Raw genomic sequence first — 16,883 nt, 5'->3', positions numbered from 1 at the left:
TCACTCTCAACATTGCCTATGTGCATTGCATATATTTTGATAATTTGTGTTTTCATTTACAAAAAAAGATATACTGATTTCTCTTGTAATTTCTTCCTTGATCCACTAGTTAGGTGTGTGTTATTTAGCTCCCATATATTTGTGAATTTTATGGCTTTCCTCCTGTTATTGATTTCCACCTTCACTCCATTATGAATTGAGAAAGTGTTATAATTTTAATATTTTTAAATTTATCGAGACTTGCTTTGTGACTCTACTCATGGCAAATCTTGGGGAATGATCCATAAGCACTTGATAAAATTAGCTATCCAGGTGTTGTGGGGTGTAATGTTCTATAAATTTCCGTTAAGTCTATTTTATTTATTGTACTATTCAACATCTCACTTTCCTTATTGATCCTCTGTTTGGATTTTCTATACATTGATATGAGTGGTGTATTGACGTCTCCACTTATTATTGTATAAATTTTACCTTTCTTAATAGTCTTCATTTACATATAAGAAAGTATATATCTTTAGTATAATCAGTGTGTGCCTCATGTATTTTGGTGCACTCCAGCTCAGTGCATAATATTTATCATTGTTTTCTCTTCTTGATGAAATGCTCATTTTATTAATACATAGTGTCCTTCTTTGTCTTTTTAAATTATTTTAAATTTCAAGTTTAGTTTTTCAGATATTAATATAGCCCCCTCAGTCTTTTCTGGTTGTTGTTTGCATGAAATATCTTTTCCAACCTTTCATTTTCAAATTATTTATGTCCTTGTGTGTAAAATCAGTGTCTTATAGGTAGTATATAAGTGGATCATGTTTTTAAACCATTCTCCCAATATTGAGGAACTAAATCATTAAAATTTAATATTATGACTATAAAGACAATATTTTCTTTTCCTACTTTGTTGTTTGCATTTAATATGCCACATCTTATTTTTTTCTGCTCTCTGAAATTTTATCCTTCCTAATAGTCTTTGTTTCTACACTATTCTCCAAACCTCTCTTTCCATTATTTCCTATCTGCCTTTAGTGTTTCCTTTAGAAATGCTTCTAGAGCAAACTTATTTTTCACAAATACTCCCAAGGAGTGTTGGTCTGAAAATATTTTAAACTCTCACTCATTTTCAAAGAACAATTTTACAAGTTATGGGATTCTTTATTGGCAGTTTTACTCTTTCAGTATTTTAAATACATCCTATCACTGCCTTCTTGCCTCCATGGTTTCCCCTGAGAAATTCACACATATTTTTATCAAAATCCCCTTGTATATAATGGTTTGCCTTTCTCTTACTGCTTTCATAATTATCTCTGTGTCATTGACGTTTGACAATCTGATTAGTAAGTGTCTTGGAGTAGTCCTATTTAGATCTACTCTATTTGAGGTAAGCTCACCTTCTTATATCTGTAATTTTATGTCTTCCATATGCGGTGAGAAATTGTCATTCATCATTTTCATTATTCTTTCCTGCACATTTCCCTTATCATCTCCTTCTGGGAAACCCATAACATTTATCTTCATGTGCTTCATTTGCATTCAATCCCGTGAGACACTGCTAATGTTTTTCCCATTCTTTTCCCTATCTCTTCTTTTGCATTTAGGATTTTTGATGTTCTGCCCTCTAGTTCACTAACCATTTCTTCCAACTCTTGAAAACTGCTTTTGTAGATTTTGATTGTGTTTTTCATACCTCCTACTCTGCATTTCATTTTCATAGATTGTGTAATATGTTTTTAAAAACTTTCAGATTTTATTTTATGTTCACCCAAGTCTTCTTTATGCCCTTCATCTCTTTTGCCATATCTTCTCTCAACTCATTGATTTGATTTTTGCTTTGATTTTACATGTTTGTTTGAATGTCTTTAATTATTTGTCTGAACTGCAGTATCTGGTTTGAATTGCCCATTGGTTGGGCTTTATCTTCTTATTTGTTAGCATGATTCACAATTTTCTGCTCATGTTTGGCATTTGATTTCTTTGATTTGTTTATTCTGAAGGACATTTTCACTCTTTCACCTGGGATTTTCTGGTCAGTTGGATTTGTTCTCTATCTATTCTTTAACATTCATTCAACTTTTTCTGGACTTCTAGTATACCTTCTGATAGGAATTTTTCAGCTATTATTTTTCTGATTATTGTCCTGCTTATGAAAACTGTTCTTTGAGGTGAGTCTCCCTAGATATGATTGACCCCAATCAGATTTTTCCATAAAAGATAGAATCTGGTCTCATGAGTAGGGTGCAATCAATATCAAGTTTCCCTGAGGGTGAGACCCAGCAGAACGTCAGACTTTCTTGTGGAGCCTTTAGACTGAATGCTTTTCCCATTCTGTCCAGCAGGTGGCAGTTGTCAGCCAACAGTTTCCACTGGTGCAATGATGGATTGCCTTTAGTTTTCAGCAGCCCCTGTCCCTATGAGGGGCATAGTTGAGACAGAGGCTGAGGAAGAATGTGGGCTCTAGTGGTTTCATTTTTCCATGCCCTGTTGCACTGAATTCTCTGAAACTCGGCTGCCACTTGATCTGGGTCCTGTTCCCCTTTTCTGGCAGACAATTTGCCCTCTGGGAAATTATCTCCTGCACTTGACTCATTACTTTTTCTCTGAGACCTCTCTTAACTTTAACCTTGTCTGTCCTGCTGCCAATTGAAAATAGCTGAGGCTTTCCCTGTTGATCTGCTTAGAATAGTTTAAAATAAGATGAGGAAAAGATAAAATCCTGTTCAGAGACTGCCTTCAGTCCCCAAAGTTAGCCAGTCAAGACCCAGAGATGGTACCTGACTCTATGTGTCCCCCTTTTTAGGGCACAAGCCCTTTCCAGTACTGTGAGATCAACCAACTCCAAAAGCCCCCATCTTTATTCTTTTTAATTTTATTTCATTTTTTTTGTGTTTGTTTATTTCTATTTCTCTTTTTTTTAATTTTTTTATTAATTAAAAAAAGAATTAACAAAACAATTAGAAATCATTCCAATCTACATGTACAATCAGTAATTCTTAATAACATCACATGGTTGCATATTCATCATTTCTTAGTACATTTGCATCGATTTAGAAAAAGAAATAAAAAGACAACAGAATAAGAATTAAAACAATAATAGAAAGAAAAAAAAAAACCTATACCTCACATGCAGCTTCATTCAGTGTTTTAACATAATTGCATTACAATTGGGTAGTATTGTGCTGTCCATTTCTGAGTTTTTATATCCAGTCCCGTTGTACAGTCTGTATCCCTTCAGCTCCAATTATCCCTTCTCTTTTTTTTTTTAATTAACGGAAAAAAAGAAATTAACCCAACATTTAGAGATCATACCATTCTACATATGCAATCAGTAATTCTTAACATCATCACATAGATGCATGATCATCATGTCTTAGTACATTTGCATTGGTTTAGAAGAACTGACAACATAACCGAAAAAGATATAGAATGTTAATATAGAGAAAAAAATAAAAGTAATAATAGTAAAATCAAAACAAAACAAAACAAAAACCTATAGCTCAGATGCAGCTTCATTCAGTGTTTTAACATGATTACTTTACAATTAGGTATTATTGTGCTGTCCATTTTTGAGTTTTGGTATCTAGTCCTGTTACACCGTCTGTATCCCTTCAACTCCAGTTGGCCATTATCTTACCCTGTTTCTACCTCCTGCTGGACTCTGATATCAAGGACATATTCCAAATTTATTCTCGAATGTCTGTTCGCATCAGTGGGACCATACAGTATTTGTCATTTAGTTTTTGGCTAGACTCACTCAGCATAATGTTCTCTAGGTCCATCCATGTTATTACATGCTTCATAAGTTTATCCTGTCTTAAAGCTGCATAGTATTCCATCGTATGTATATACCACAGTTTGTTTAGCCACTCTTCTGTTGATGGAGATTTCTGCTGTTTCCATCTCTTTGCAATTGTAAATAACGCTGCTATAAACATTGGTGTGCAAATGTCCGTTTGTGTCTTTGCCTCTAAGTCCTTTGAGTATATTCCCAGCAATGGTATTGCTGGGTCGTATGGCAATTCTATATTCAGCTTTTTGAGGAACCGCCAAACTGCCTTCCACAGTGGTTGCACCATTTGACATTCCCACCAACAGTGGATAAGTGTGCCTCTTTCTCCGCATCCTCTCCAGCACTTGTCCTTTTCTGTTTTGTTGATAATGGCCATTCTGGTGGGTGTGAGATGATATCTCATTGTGGTTTTGATTTGCATTTCTCTAATGGCCAGGGACATTGAGCATCTCTTCATGTGTCTTTTGGCCATTTGTATTTCCTCTTCTGATAGGTGTCTGTTCAAGTCTTTTTCCCATTTTGTAATTGGGTTGGCTGTCTTTTTGTTGTTGAGATGAACAATCTCTTTATAAATTCTGGATACTAGACCTTTATCTGATATATCATTTCCAAATATTGTCTCCCATTGTGTAGGCTGTCTTTCTACTTTCTTGATGAAGTTCTTTGATGCACAAAAGTGTTTAATTTTGAGGAGCTCCCATTTATTTATTTCCTTCTTCAGTGCTCTTGCTTTAGGTTTAAGGTCCATAAAACCGCCTCCAGTTGTAAGATCCATAAGATATCTCCCAACATTTTCCTCTAACTGTTTTATGGTCTTAGACCTAATGTTTAGATCTTTGATCCATTTTGAGTTAACTTTTGTATAGGGTGTGAGAGATGGGTCTTCTTTCATTCTTTTGCATATGGATATCCAGTTCTCTAGGCACCATTTATTGAAGAGACTGCTCTGTCCCAGGTGAGTTGGCTTGACTGCCTTATCAAAGATCAAATGTCCATAGATGAGAGGGTCTATATCTGAGCACTCTATTCGATTCCATTGGTCGATATATCTATCTTTATGCCAATACCATGCTGTTTTGACCACTGTGGCTTCATAATATGCCTTAAAGTCAGGCAGCGTGAAACCTCCAGCTTCGTTTTTTTTCCTCAAGATGTTTTTAGCAATTCGGGGCACCCTGCCCTTCCACATAAATTTGCTTATTGGTTTTTCTATTTCTGAAAAATAAGTTGTTGGGATTTTGATTGGTATTGCATTGAATCTGTAAATCAATTTAGGTAGGATTGACATCTTAACTATATTTAGTCTTCCAATCCATGAACACGGTATGCCCTTCCATCTATTTAGGTCTTCTGTGATTTCTTTTAGCAGTTTTTTGTAGTTTTCTTTATATAGGTTTTTTGTCTCTTTAGTTAAATTTATTCCTAGGTATTTTATTCTTTTAGTTGCAATTGTAAATGGGATTCATTTCTTGATTTCCCCCTCAGCTTGTTCATTACTAGTGTATAGAAATGCTACAGATTTTTGAATGTTGATCTTGTAACCGGCTACTTTGCTATACTCATTTATTAGCTCTAGTAGTTTTGTTGTGGATTTTTCCGGGTTTTCGACGTATAGTATCATATTGTCTGCAAACAGTGATAGTTTTACTTCTTCCTTTCCAATTTTGATGCCTTGTATTTCTTTTTCTTGTCTAATTGCTCTGGCTAGAACCTCCAACACAATGTTGAATAATAGTGGTGATAGTGGACATCCTTGTCTTGTTCCTGATCTTAGGGGGAAAGTTTTCAATTTTTCCCCATTGAGGATGATATTAGCTGTGGGTTTTTCATATATTCCCTCTATCATTTTAAGGAAGTTCCCTTGTATTCCTATCTTTTGAAGTGTTTTCAACAGGAAAGGATGTTGAATCTTGTCAAATGCCTTCTCTGCATCAATTGAGATGATCATGTGATTTTTCTGCTTTGATTTGTTGATATGGTGTATTACATTAATTGATTTTCCTATGTTGAACCATCCTTGCATACCTGGGATGAATCCTACTTGGTCATGATGTATAATTCTTTTAATGTGTTGTTGGATACGATTTGCTAGAATTTTATTGAGGATTTTTGCATCTGTATTCATTAGAGAGATTGGTCTGTAGTTTTCTTTTTTTGTAATATCTTTGCCTGGTTTTGGTATGAGGGTGATGTTGGCTTCATAGAATGAATTAGGCAGTTTTCCCTCCACTTCGATTTTTCTGAAGAGTTTGAGGAGAATTGGTACTAATTCTTTCTGGAACGTTTGGTAGAATTCACATGTGAAGCCATCTGGTCCTGGTCTTTTCTTTTTAGGAAGCTTTTGAACGACTAATTCAATTTCTTTACTTGTGATTGGTTTGTTGAGGTCATCTATGTCTTCTTGAGTCAAAGTTGGTTGTTCATGTCTTTCCAGGAACCCGTCCATTTCATCTAAATTGTTGTATTTATTAGCGTAAAGTTGTTCATAGTATCCTGTTATTACCTCCTTTATTTCTGTGAGGTCAGTAGTTATGTCTCCTCTTCCATTTCTGATCTTATTTATTTGCATCCTCTCTCTTCTTCTTTTTGTCAATCTTGATAAGGGCCCATCAATCTTATTGATTTTCTCATAGAACCAACTTCTGGTCTTATTGATTTTCTCTACTGTTTTCATATTTTCAATTTCATTTATTTCTGCTCTGATCTTTGTTATTTCTTTCCTTTTGCTTGCTTTGGGAGTAGTTTGCTGTTCTTTCTCCAGTTCTTCCAAGTGAACAGTTAATTCCTGCATTTTTGCCTTTTCTTCTTTTCTGATGTAGGCATTTAGGGCAATAAATTTCCCTCTTAGCACTGCCTTTGCTGCATCCCATAAGTTTTGATATGTTGTGTTTTCATTTTCATTTGCCTCGAGGTATTTACTAATTTCTCTTGCAATTTCTTCTTTGACCCACTCGTTGTTTAAGAGTGTGTTGTTGAGCCTCCAGGTATTTGTGAATTTTCTGGCATTCCGCCTATTATTGATTTCCAACTTCATTCCTTTATGGTCCGAGAAAGTGTTGTGTATGATTTCAATCTTTTTAAATTTGTTAAGACTTGCTTTGTGACCCAGCATATGGTCTATCTTTGAGAATGATCCATGAGCACTTGAGAAAAAGGTGTATCCTGCTGTTGTGGGATGTAATGTCCTATAAATGTCTTTTAAGTCTAGCTCATTTATAGTAATATTCAGATTCTCTATTTCTTTATTGATCCTCTGTCTAGATGTTCTGTCCATTGATGAGAGTGGGGAATTGAAGTCTCCAACTATTATGGTATTTGTGTCTATTTCCCTTTTCAGTGTTTGCAGTGTATTCCTCATGTATTTTTCTGTCTTTCCCATCACCTCTCTTTCAGGATTAAAGCACAATTGGAGGCTGGCTGAGCTACCTTACCTTGCTCCTAGTAGAGTCTGCTTAACGATACACCCATTAGGAAATTATGTGCTTCACCTGTCAAATTCCTTTCTTTATTTATGTTTCTCAAACATACCATGTCTGAGACCCAGTGGGCATTATTGGTTGAGAACTGCCAATTGCTGGCCCTTGCCTTGGATAGTGCTAAAGCCAGAGAATGCTATAGCTCTATCTAATGGGCTCTTCTTTAAAAATATCAGGAAAAGTTCCTTTTCAGATCTGGACTGAAGTCCCCTATGTTTGACAGTCGAGGGCTGGAGTTGGCACCTAGCTCTAAGTGCCCTTTATCTTTGGACCTAGCCCTTTTCCCATAATCCAAACTTATCCAACTCAAAATTCTTCCCTCTTCTTTTGCCCATCAGCCCCACCTCCTCACTTCTGGGAGGAAATCTCCCAGTTCCTTATTTGCATGCCCCTGTTTAATCTGTGCTTGGAGCTTGCTTCCAGCAATATAAACATGGTGATAATTACACAATTGGAGCTTGATTGAGCTACTTTCCTTGCTCTTAGTAGAGAGTGCTCCTTTTGTTCTTCAGGAAACCAACTCCAAGATAATCTGTCATGCCAGTGGAGGAGTGGTTCCAGCCTGCACAGCTTGGGTAATTTACAGTTATGTGTTATGATCCCACCCATTCCACCACTTCCAGATTGGTTTATGATGTGTGTCTGGTCACAGAAATTCCCCAAACAGTTGTGCCAGACAGTTTCTAACTATCTGATAGCTGCCCTACATGACTAAATAAATTCCACACCTCACTATGCTGCCCTGTCTCTCATGATGTATTTTTGTTGTGCTTTCATCAGCTTGGATCTTGAGAGTAGCCAAAATTCTTGCAAAGCATTTCTCCTGGAAGATTAACTTGGAGGTTTGTAAGATAAAGGATGTATTGATTTTACTGTTTTTCATGAGCAGTTTCCCAATCATGAAAAATGTTAAAGAAAATTTGCATAAACTCCAATATTGCTTTACCTAACCCTCTCTAGCTTTTGTAGTTTCCAATGAATGTTAGGGCCACTCTGGAAAATATTTGGTCTCTGGTCTTTATTATAAATTTAAAGTAAGTCTCAAATAATCATTTTAATAATTTGATAGATCTTCATCTGGATTTTTGGATGACCTCTTTGACTTTCCTTCAGTTATTTTAAGTCCTCCATCTATTAGTCTCACAACTGTGCATGTTTTATAGTGATCTAATTTTGTTCTGTTGGCTTATTCATTTGGGTTCTAAATTGGGTTTTACTTGTGGAAAAGCCAGATCTCCAGGAATGTATACTGAAATTTATCTTTTATTATTACTTAAAGAATCAGCATAATCATGAGCATTTTCAATTACAATTCTCCTTTATTCTGAGGTTAATATCACATTAAATACAGTTTGCATATCAGTCAAATTAAGAATATGTGTTGCAAATAAAGAAAATTTTTATTTTTCCTGGGTTCCTCTTGATAACTGGTAACTCAGCTTATTCAACTATAGATTTCGTGGAGAGAATAGAGTCTGCACATACATATGTCCCTTAGTTTCACACTGATTATCTATCCCAACTGGCACTGGTTGGAGAGGGAAACACCCTACCTAAAAAGCGTATCCCTTCAGATCTGAGGTGGAAGGTCATTTCATGGGTGTTCCTAGGCGTCAGAGACTTGCCTTCAGCCTTTTGGCAAGGAGCCAGAAGGAGAGGAGGACCAAGAAATGTTAAAGTCTTAGACTCTGGTGGGAAAGTAAGGGGGGGTGAAAATGGCAGACTCTAGTAGAAGGGCAAAGGAGACCATGTGAACCACAAGCCTGGGGCTAGAAATCTTGGCCCCTCTTTTCTGTGCATGGAGTTCAAAAGCCTTAATCAGTTCAGAGCTGGGAATCTCAATAAGCTGTTTCTTATGTGGGTGCTACATCCCTCATTTCTTTTCTCTGGAGCAATAAGCTCTTCAAATTTTAAGGAAAGACTAGGGGCTTGGCTGAAACAGTTTTTCTACAGCTTTTCCTTCTGAGCTAGAGTTATCAAACACTGCACATATAAATTTTATCCCATCTATTCATTCTCTTACAAAATAAATCTAGCTGAAAAATAAACATATTGTATCAATCAATATCTTGGTCCCCTGTGTCCAACCTCTCATTCATATAAGGCCAAATTACTCCACATAAACACTTTGTGGATTTCTTTATCATTGGTTCATACCTTAATAGCTCCCAATGCTTATGAATACAACTTAAAGTATCACCCTACTTGTGGAGAGCCGCCTCCCGGGTCAGGCCTAGTGGTCGCGCTGCAGCCTGCTCTAGAGTTCCCCCCGCCCATCGAGTGAGTCAAGATGGCGCCCGCATCCTGTTTCCGCGTATGACGTACGCGCCCACCAACCCTATCTTCCAATCACCTCTGTATACGTGGCACTAACCTATTGGGTTTGGGCACAGTATATAAGAGGTTACCCGGACAGGGTGGGGGGAGACGACCCACAGGGAGCCGTACCTGACGGCCGCACAGAGGTTGTCTCCCCGCGGGGTGCTTAGGCCCGCGTGGAACCTGTAACAGAGAATGCAAGCTTAACTCCAGTAAAGGTCTGTGCTCACAACCGTTGCGTGCCTCGAACCCGTGTTTATCACTCGAGTCGGTTTGCCTGCGCCTGTCTCTTTCTCCCCTCCTGTTCCCTTCGCCGGCCGGGGATCAGAAGCCGAACGAGACGGCTGCGGACAAGTGGTGGCCCGTACGGGGAACCTCCTCTCTCGACACCTCTTCTGCAAGGAGAGCCGTACTGTCTCTTCTTGAACTGAGAAGGACGTGCATCCTGAGCTCGCAGCGGACTTCCCGCGCCTGATCACCGCGAGAAGGTGAGTACTTCTTATTACGTGAGAGTTAAGGCCCGCGGGCTTTCAGGTAGCCCCGGGGACTCGGAAGAGCTCTCCGAGTGATTAAAGTACAGTGCCGACTGCAAGCATGGGGCAGTCAGGAAGTTCACCTTTATTACCCCCTTTAAAAACCCTTTTGAAGCAGCGGGGCATCTCGGTTAGGAAGAGTTCCCTCCTGCGGTTCTTAGACGATGTTGCTGCTTTTGCACCTTGGTTCGCCCACTCCGGGAGCCTTAGTCTGCCTTCTTGGTTAAAACTTGGTAATGACATAGAACGGGCGCGCCGGACGGGCCTTTGTATGGACCCGATCCTGGTCCCTATATGGGAGACCGTTCGTGCTTGTCTTGAGGCGGAGAATGCTACAGGCCTAAGTCCATCTTCCGCCCTGCTGCAGGCACGGCACGCGCTCCAAGAAACTCAGTCAGTTTCGTCTGCGGACGGCTCCCGTAAAGGCAAGCCGCCAGAGTCAAGCGATAGTTCAGACAGCTCTGACTCAGAGTCAGATGGTGATGAGACCGAGGGTGCAGACGCGCCTCCGCTGATCGATTGGGGGAGGCCCCCTGTCTCACCCACGCAGCCTTCCGCCCCGCCAGCGCCTGCTGCAGGGGCGCAGCGGCTTCCGGTGAATGGTTTTGGTGATCTCGCCAAAAACCCTCACCACGGGCTCCCTCTGGTGGCCGAATCAGGTAATTACAGTGGCTGCTCTCCAACTTCTAAGCGCTTGTTAAAAGGAATGGGATATGTCCCCAGCAAAGGCTTAGGAGCCTCATTGCACGGGCGCGCAAGGCCTATACAAGCTGTCTCCAATTCTGACAGACGAGGCCTGGGTTTTTCCTAGGGGCCACTGAGGGGAGATTCCCACCCACACCTATAAAACTAAAATGGAAGACCAGTACCCCGGTGTGGGTGCCTCAGTGGCCATTATCACAGGAAAAACTCTCAGCATTACACACTCTAGTGTCAGATCAGTTAAAAAAGGGCCACATCATTCCCTCCACATAGAGGTCTAGTCCGATGGAAGGATGTCCTGTCAGGACAATGGCAAGGCCCTGACCCAGTGCTCAGCTGGGCCAGAGGCTCTGTTTGTGTTTTTCCCCAGGAGCCAGGACGTCAACCAGTGTGGGTTCCGGAAAGACTGGTGAGAACCGTGACATCGCCCGAGGAGGCCAAGGAGCTGTTGCCCAAAAAACCAACAAGCCTTCAACCTGAACCATCAGATCAGGCCTCCAACTCTGCTGATGACGGCGGCGACTGACGAGATGGCAACGAAAACGCCGGTCACCCTTCGACTGTTTAGAAGGGGGGACCAGTTTTAATACCCCCCGCTCTCCCAACAGGTGGAATCAGACCTTAAAGTGCTTGGGAAGATCAAGTTAACCCCCGTTGCCTTCGACCTTTCCGAACTGGGCGAGACTGTACAAAGTCTGTGGAACCGAGTCACCTCTTGGTTCTCTTGGCCCAATTTGACTACTTGGATTCTCGTAGCGGTGGGACTATTAGTGGGATTAGTCACTGTTAAATGCTTGTTAGAACGCTTGTTCCAGACACAGCAGCAATTGCGTGTTACTACCATGTTGGCTATGTCACTCGCCCCTGGTGCTCCTGACAATGACCGCCCTGCTGCCCAGTCCCCCATTTCACCGTATGACCCATCCCGGCCACTCAGGGTGGGACGCTCGAAAGCAAGGTCAGCGGCAAGGCCCATGGCTGTGTCCCGGGTATAAAAGGCGGCACCAGATGTCATAATTTTGGTCTTAGGATGATCTCTAAGGCAGAGTCACGGTCCTGGCCAGACTAGACTCCGGCCATTGCACAGAGACATCTAGTGACACCCTCGACTCTGGTTGCCGCTCTCCTGAGCCCCGCTTAGCCCAGTTGCGAGGCGAAGCACTGCAGGGAGAGTCACGTGGTTTCCAGTTCACGGGCTCTCCGGTCTCTATATGAGGAGTGCACTCTGGTTGGTGCCTAGCAAGCCTAGTCCAGACTCCCCAAAGCACCAAAACAAGTAGTGGGCTAATCAAGCTCACGGGAGCTCACTCATCAATGGAGACACTGGGTCTAAGAAAGGGTCTACGGACCAAAAATAATAAAAAAGGGGGAGATGTGGAGAGCCGCCTCCCGGGTCAGGCCTAGTGGTCGCGCTGCAGCCTGCTCTAGAGTTCCCCCCGCCCATCGAGTGAGTCAAGATGGCGCCCGCATCCTGTTTCCGCGTATGACGTACGCGCCCACCAACCCTATCTTCCAATCACCTCTGTATACGTGGCACTAACCTATTGGGTTTGGGCACAGTATATAAGAGGTTACCCGGACAGGGTGGGGGGAGACGACCCACAGGGAGCCGTACCTGACGGCCGCACAGAGGTTGTCTCCCCGCGGGGTGCTTAGGCCCGCGTGGAACCTGTAACAGAGAATGCAAGCTTAACTCCAGTAAAGGTCTGTGCTCACAACCGTTGCGTGCCTCGAACCCGTGTTTATCACTTGAGTCGGTTTGCCTGCGCCTGTCTCTTTCTCCCCTCCTGTTCCCTTCGCCGGCCGGGGATCAGAAGCCGAACGAGACGGCTGCGGACACCTACTCTTTTCCTTTAGATTTCTCCCTCATGTTGTTTTCCATTCTCTCATTTTAAGACCTTATAGACAACTTTCAAGACAAAGCAGAGGAAGACACAACTCATATCAAAATCTAACAGGACCATAAAGCAAAGTCAAAACCAAGATGACCAATTCTCAATGGCTTTTATGTGTTTTTGATAACCCCAAAAATGAAGTCCAAGGTTAGGCACCAAATTCAATCACCTTCCTTTTATGCCAAAGGCTGTCTCCTTTCAAAATGTCTCAATGGTTTTTCTTTTATGCCTGGATCTGCACCCCCAAAAATGGTTTTGGTATAAATTTATTTATCACTGAGCACTAAGTAACCAAATGTAGTTTTCTGCTTACAGATTTGGCAGGAATTTCATGTCACTCAGTACCAAGCATCCACACTCACTCACTAAATCTGTTTTCCTCCACACCCAGCTGCTCTCGTGTTCCTTGATCCCCAAACAAATGATCACAATAAGTAATAAATATTTAGTTGGTCACAGAGCAAAGATTCATGAATTTCTTACCTTGGGGGGTCCAGTAATCCACAAGCAGCACATTGTTTAGACATTGTTCCTGGTTCTGGGCGCCAAATTGTAGATTGGGCATACCCAAATCTGGGTCCATCAAAACCCCCAGGCAATGGAAGTCACACCAAACAAGGCTGAAGAAGAAAAAAGTTTATTTATAACAACAGGGGGGTAGGGGAGATTTCCTCCCCAGATCAGCCATGCTGTTCTAATTTGTTAATGCTCCTGGAATGCAATCAGATTTAATCATCAAAGATGGCTTTCCCATGCTGATGAGTTAAATCCACAGTAGCAGAAGAACTGGGAAATGTCACCTGGACAATCTGACACCTGAACTTAACTATTACACTTCCCAAAATGATTTTTCAACTGGATTTTATAAACATTGGAGAAAATAAAGGCAATCATCTTAGTTAACATATAACAGAGCTCTAGAGGTAGTTTTTTTTAATCTCAGTTATTACCTATTTCCTTTAGGATTTGCATACTCTGTGTCACCTGTAAATGGTACCTTCAAATTTAGGACAATAAATTAAAGGTTATCCATATTTGGGTGGTTGGGGCCATAGATGAAATCTCCTTCATATCTGTGTGCAGACTTTAAATTTACATATTGCTCCATTGTGAGACTAGAACACCCTCTTTTGGGAAAGGCTTTTATTACCCTTCTGACAGTCACACCCCTCACCAGGTAGGCCTTCTAATGTACTCAACACAGAGCTGTACCTCCCCCAAACCAAAACCTACTGGTAACAGGCAATGACAGTACCACCTATATCTTCTATCACTGCATTGATTTATCTGAAGCAATGCTATGGAGCGTACACAAGAAATGAAGAATGAGTATTTGGAAGCAGGATAAATTATGGTTCAACCCATAAATGTACAAGGCAATGACAGAGTTAAAATTATGGCATGCTTGTACACTAATTACTCAGTATGATTTTATTATTGGCTGATACTAATTAAGAAAGTCAGTGGAGAGAATAGTAGTCAATTTCCTTTTGAAATCAATCTATTAGATAAATTGGTATTCTTGGGAAATGTTCAAACCCAACACAGAATGGCTTAGACATAAACTGTTTGGGCTCTTCAACTCCATGTGTCTGTGAACAAAGATACCAATGAAGCTAGTTTTGTGGGCATAATGGGGGTTTACAGGGGAATCAACAGTTTCTTAAATATCTGTTGATATGATACTTCAAAACTGCCTTCTGCACTGGCAGCCAGCTGTAATTTCAGTACTTCTAAATCTCAGCAGACTGCTGAAACCTTCATGAACAAGAATTGGAGAGATAATAGTAAGTTATATTTAGAACAAAGTTTGTTTTATATTTAAAATATCCTGAGAAATAAAAGAGTGGTCAAAATCCTTATTGAACAAATAAAGAAACAAGAAAATATGAAGGGATCATATTATATTACCTATTATTGCTTGGTGTTCTAAATATTCAAGGTACAATACCAGGTTTTCCTTGGACTGAAACCCAAAAATTTCATTTGTTCTCCTCAATTTAGGAATACCACAAAGTGTCATGATTTTTATTATTCTTGACATATTATATTTTGGTTAAAAAGGGCATATAATGGGTAAGGATTGTTTCATATGGTTCAATAAGCTGAAAAGGTTTTCAATGTTAAATGAAATAACAATTATGGAAAGTTATATAAAAATAGAGGAGCAAAATTAAAAATAATCATCTTGTTTTCATAAAATGACATACCATATTTTCAGCCATAAACTATAGGCAGGTAATTGAGTCACACAGAATTATCAAGAACACTGTCTTGAAGTATATTTCCTCTATTATTTCCCTCATGCTAAAAGACATAAACATGTATAGATAAGTAAAAATCTAGCATGTAAGGCCATGATCATTTTTTTACTCACAGGCAGTGAACAACATTTTATGATGAATAATCAATAATATTCTCAGCAGGAAGAACAGCAGAGAGACATAAAACCAAATTTTATCATTGGAAACATTTCTAAAGTCATTCAGAAAATGTTTACCTATTTGAAACTCACCTAATTCTTATATTTTCTCTTAAATACAACATATGGATTATTTTCCTCTAATTGTCTGTAGGATAATAAATTAGTAATATTAAATGGTAAGTTATTTAACTTCACTGCCCAAAATCCAATTCATGATATTTTCTCTGATATTTTCACTACATGCAAACATGGGGGATGTCTAGCATACTGTTTAAAAGAAGGAGTTAAAGGAAAGAGTGTGGAAAGTCGAACTCTAAAGTACATTCTTATATATGTACTATATTTACATAAGGTTAAAAAATAAAATCTGTCCAAATAGAAAGCATCAACCTGTCACTGCAAGATGTATCTCCAACCGCTGTGTTTCTTCACTCTGATATTATGTGAACTTAGCTCCGTCTCTTTGTCATCCCTTTCACCTGCTACATGAATTGTATTAACCTTATGGGAAGGATGGGCAAACAAGAGGATGTAGAAATCAAAGTGTGCTTGATGTGAACATTCTTTTAAAATATTTGCAATACTTCAGATATACAGTAGATAATGTCATCCATTTCAGTAGTTGAATAGTTAGTAGACAGAAAAAAGCTTTTGGAGAAAGCATAATTATTTATCTTATTAGATTTGAGGGAAAAGTAAAGAGAGGTTGTTAGAGTAGCAACTTCTTTTGTGGAATATGAGGCTAAAAATCTCAGCTCATATAACTGATACCTACCATAAGCAGGAATGTGCCATATGGAAAGCTAAGAATAAGATTAAATAATAATAACTTGTGTATGCTGAAGGAGAAAAGCAATCAAACATTAGCTAAATGACTTATTTAAATTTTGAAATATTTGAAGAATTCTAAACTGAATGCTCTCTAGAGAAATTTCTGGCAAATATTTTATAACAAAGATGAAAAACATGAATAATAAATAGTTCCATTTTTTCCTCAGGATTACTTACTTCTCAAATTCTCTGATATTCTGTAGAAAATGAGGTGATATTCATCATTGGAAAAGATGAAGGGCACAATTCAGCAGTTGTTGATTGGTCAATTTTAATTTACCTGGCATGTTGGAGAGTTTTGCAAAGATCAGAAGATGCATCTCAGAACATTTCGTTCAATGATGTATTTGAATGATGTTACAATGCCAGATATATGTGAACTGAAATTAAATTGTGTAACTAAAATTAAGGGGATGATTGATGACTAATATACTGAAGAGGATCTAGATGGAGGTAATATTTAGTGTTATGGATGTGATACTACTGTATGTATACATTCATTACATCTATAAAATTGAAACATGAGTTGTGGATGTTTGAGTCTTCTCTTTCTGTTTATTGGTTGTGTATCATATGCCTTCAGAAATGAAAAACAAACAGCCATGACTTAATTTTTCCTTATGGGATTTTCTACCAATTAAACTGTGATAATTTTTCATTCAGGCCTCTTCTCAATCATTTACTTGTCTGCCCTTACTGGGAACTCCTCATTATCATGATCACAACTTTGAACCAGCACCTTCAAATCCCCATGTACTTCTTCCTGAAGGCCTTATCCTTCTTGGATCTCTTCTTCATCTCATCCAAAGTCCCCAAACCCATTGCCAACTCCTTGACCCTCAACAGCAACATCTCCTACTTTGAATTTATCACCCAGGTCTTTATGATGACTTTTTTTCTAAATGCAGAACTATACCTCCT

The 16,883-nt window shown here is 39.4% G+C and overlaps 1 long non-coding RNA gene across 1 annotated transcript in view; it reads right to left on the bottom strand.

Moving 5' to 3' along the window:
• LOC143672902 (uncharacterized) overlaps nucleotides 1-13,415 on the bottom strand; it is a 45,966-nt gene extending 32,551 nt beyond the window's left edge. The window contains exon 1 of the long non-coding RNA XR_013170094.1: nucleotides 13,190-13,415. This is a non-coding gene — a long non-coding RNA (uncharacterized LOC143672902). The remainder of the gene's footprint in view (nucleotides 1-13,189) is intronic.
• Between the last annotated feature and the right edge of the window lie 3,468 nt (nucleotides 13,416-16,883).

This window comes from Tamandua tetradactyla (assembly GCF_023851605.1).
Source record: "Tamandua tetradactyla isolate mTamTet1 chromosome 22 unlocalized genomic scaffold, mTamTet1.pri SUPER_22_unloc_1, whole genome shotgun sequence".
NCBI classification, from domain to species: Eukaryota; Metazoa; Chordata; class Mammalia; order Pilosa; family Myrmecophagidae; genus Tamandua; species Tamandua tetradactyla.
Note: the sequence above shows the minus strand (reverse complement) of the source record. Positions and strands in the feature narration are given on the sequence as shown.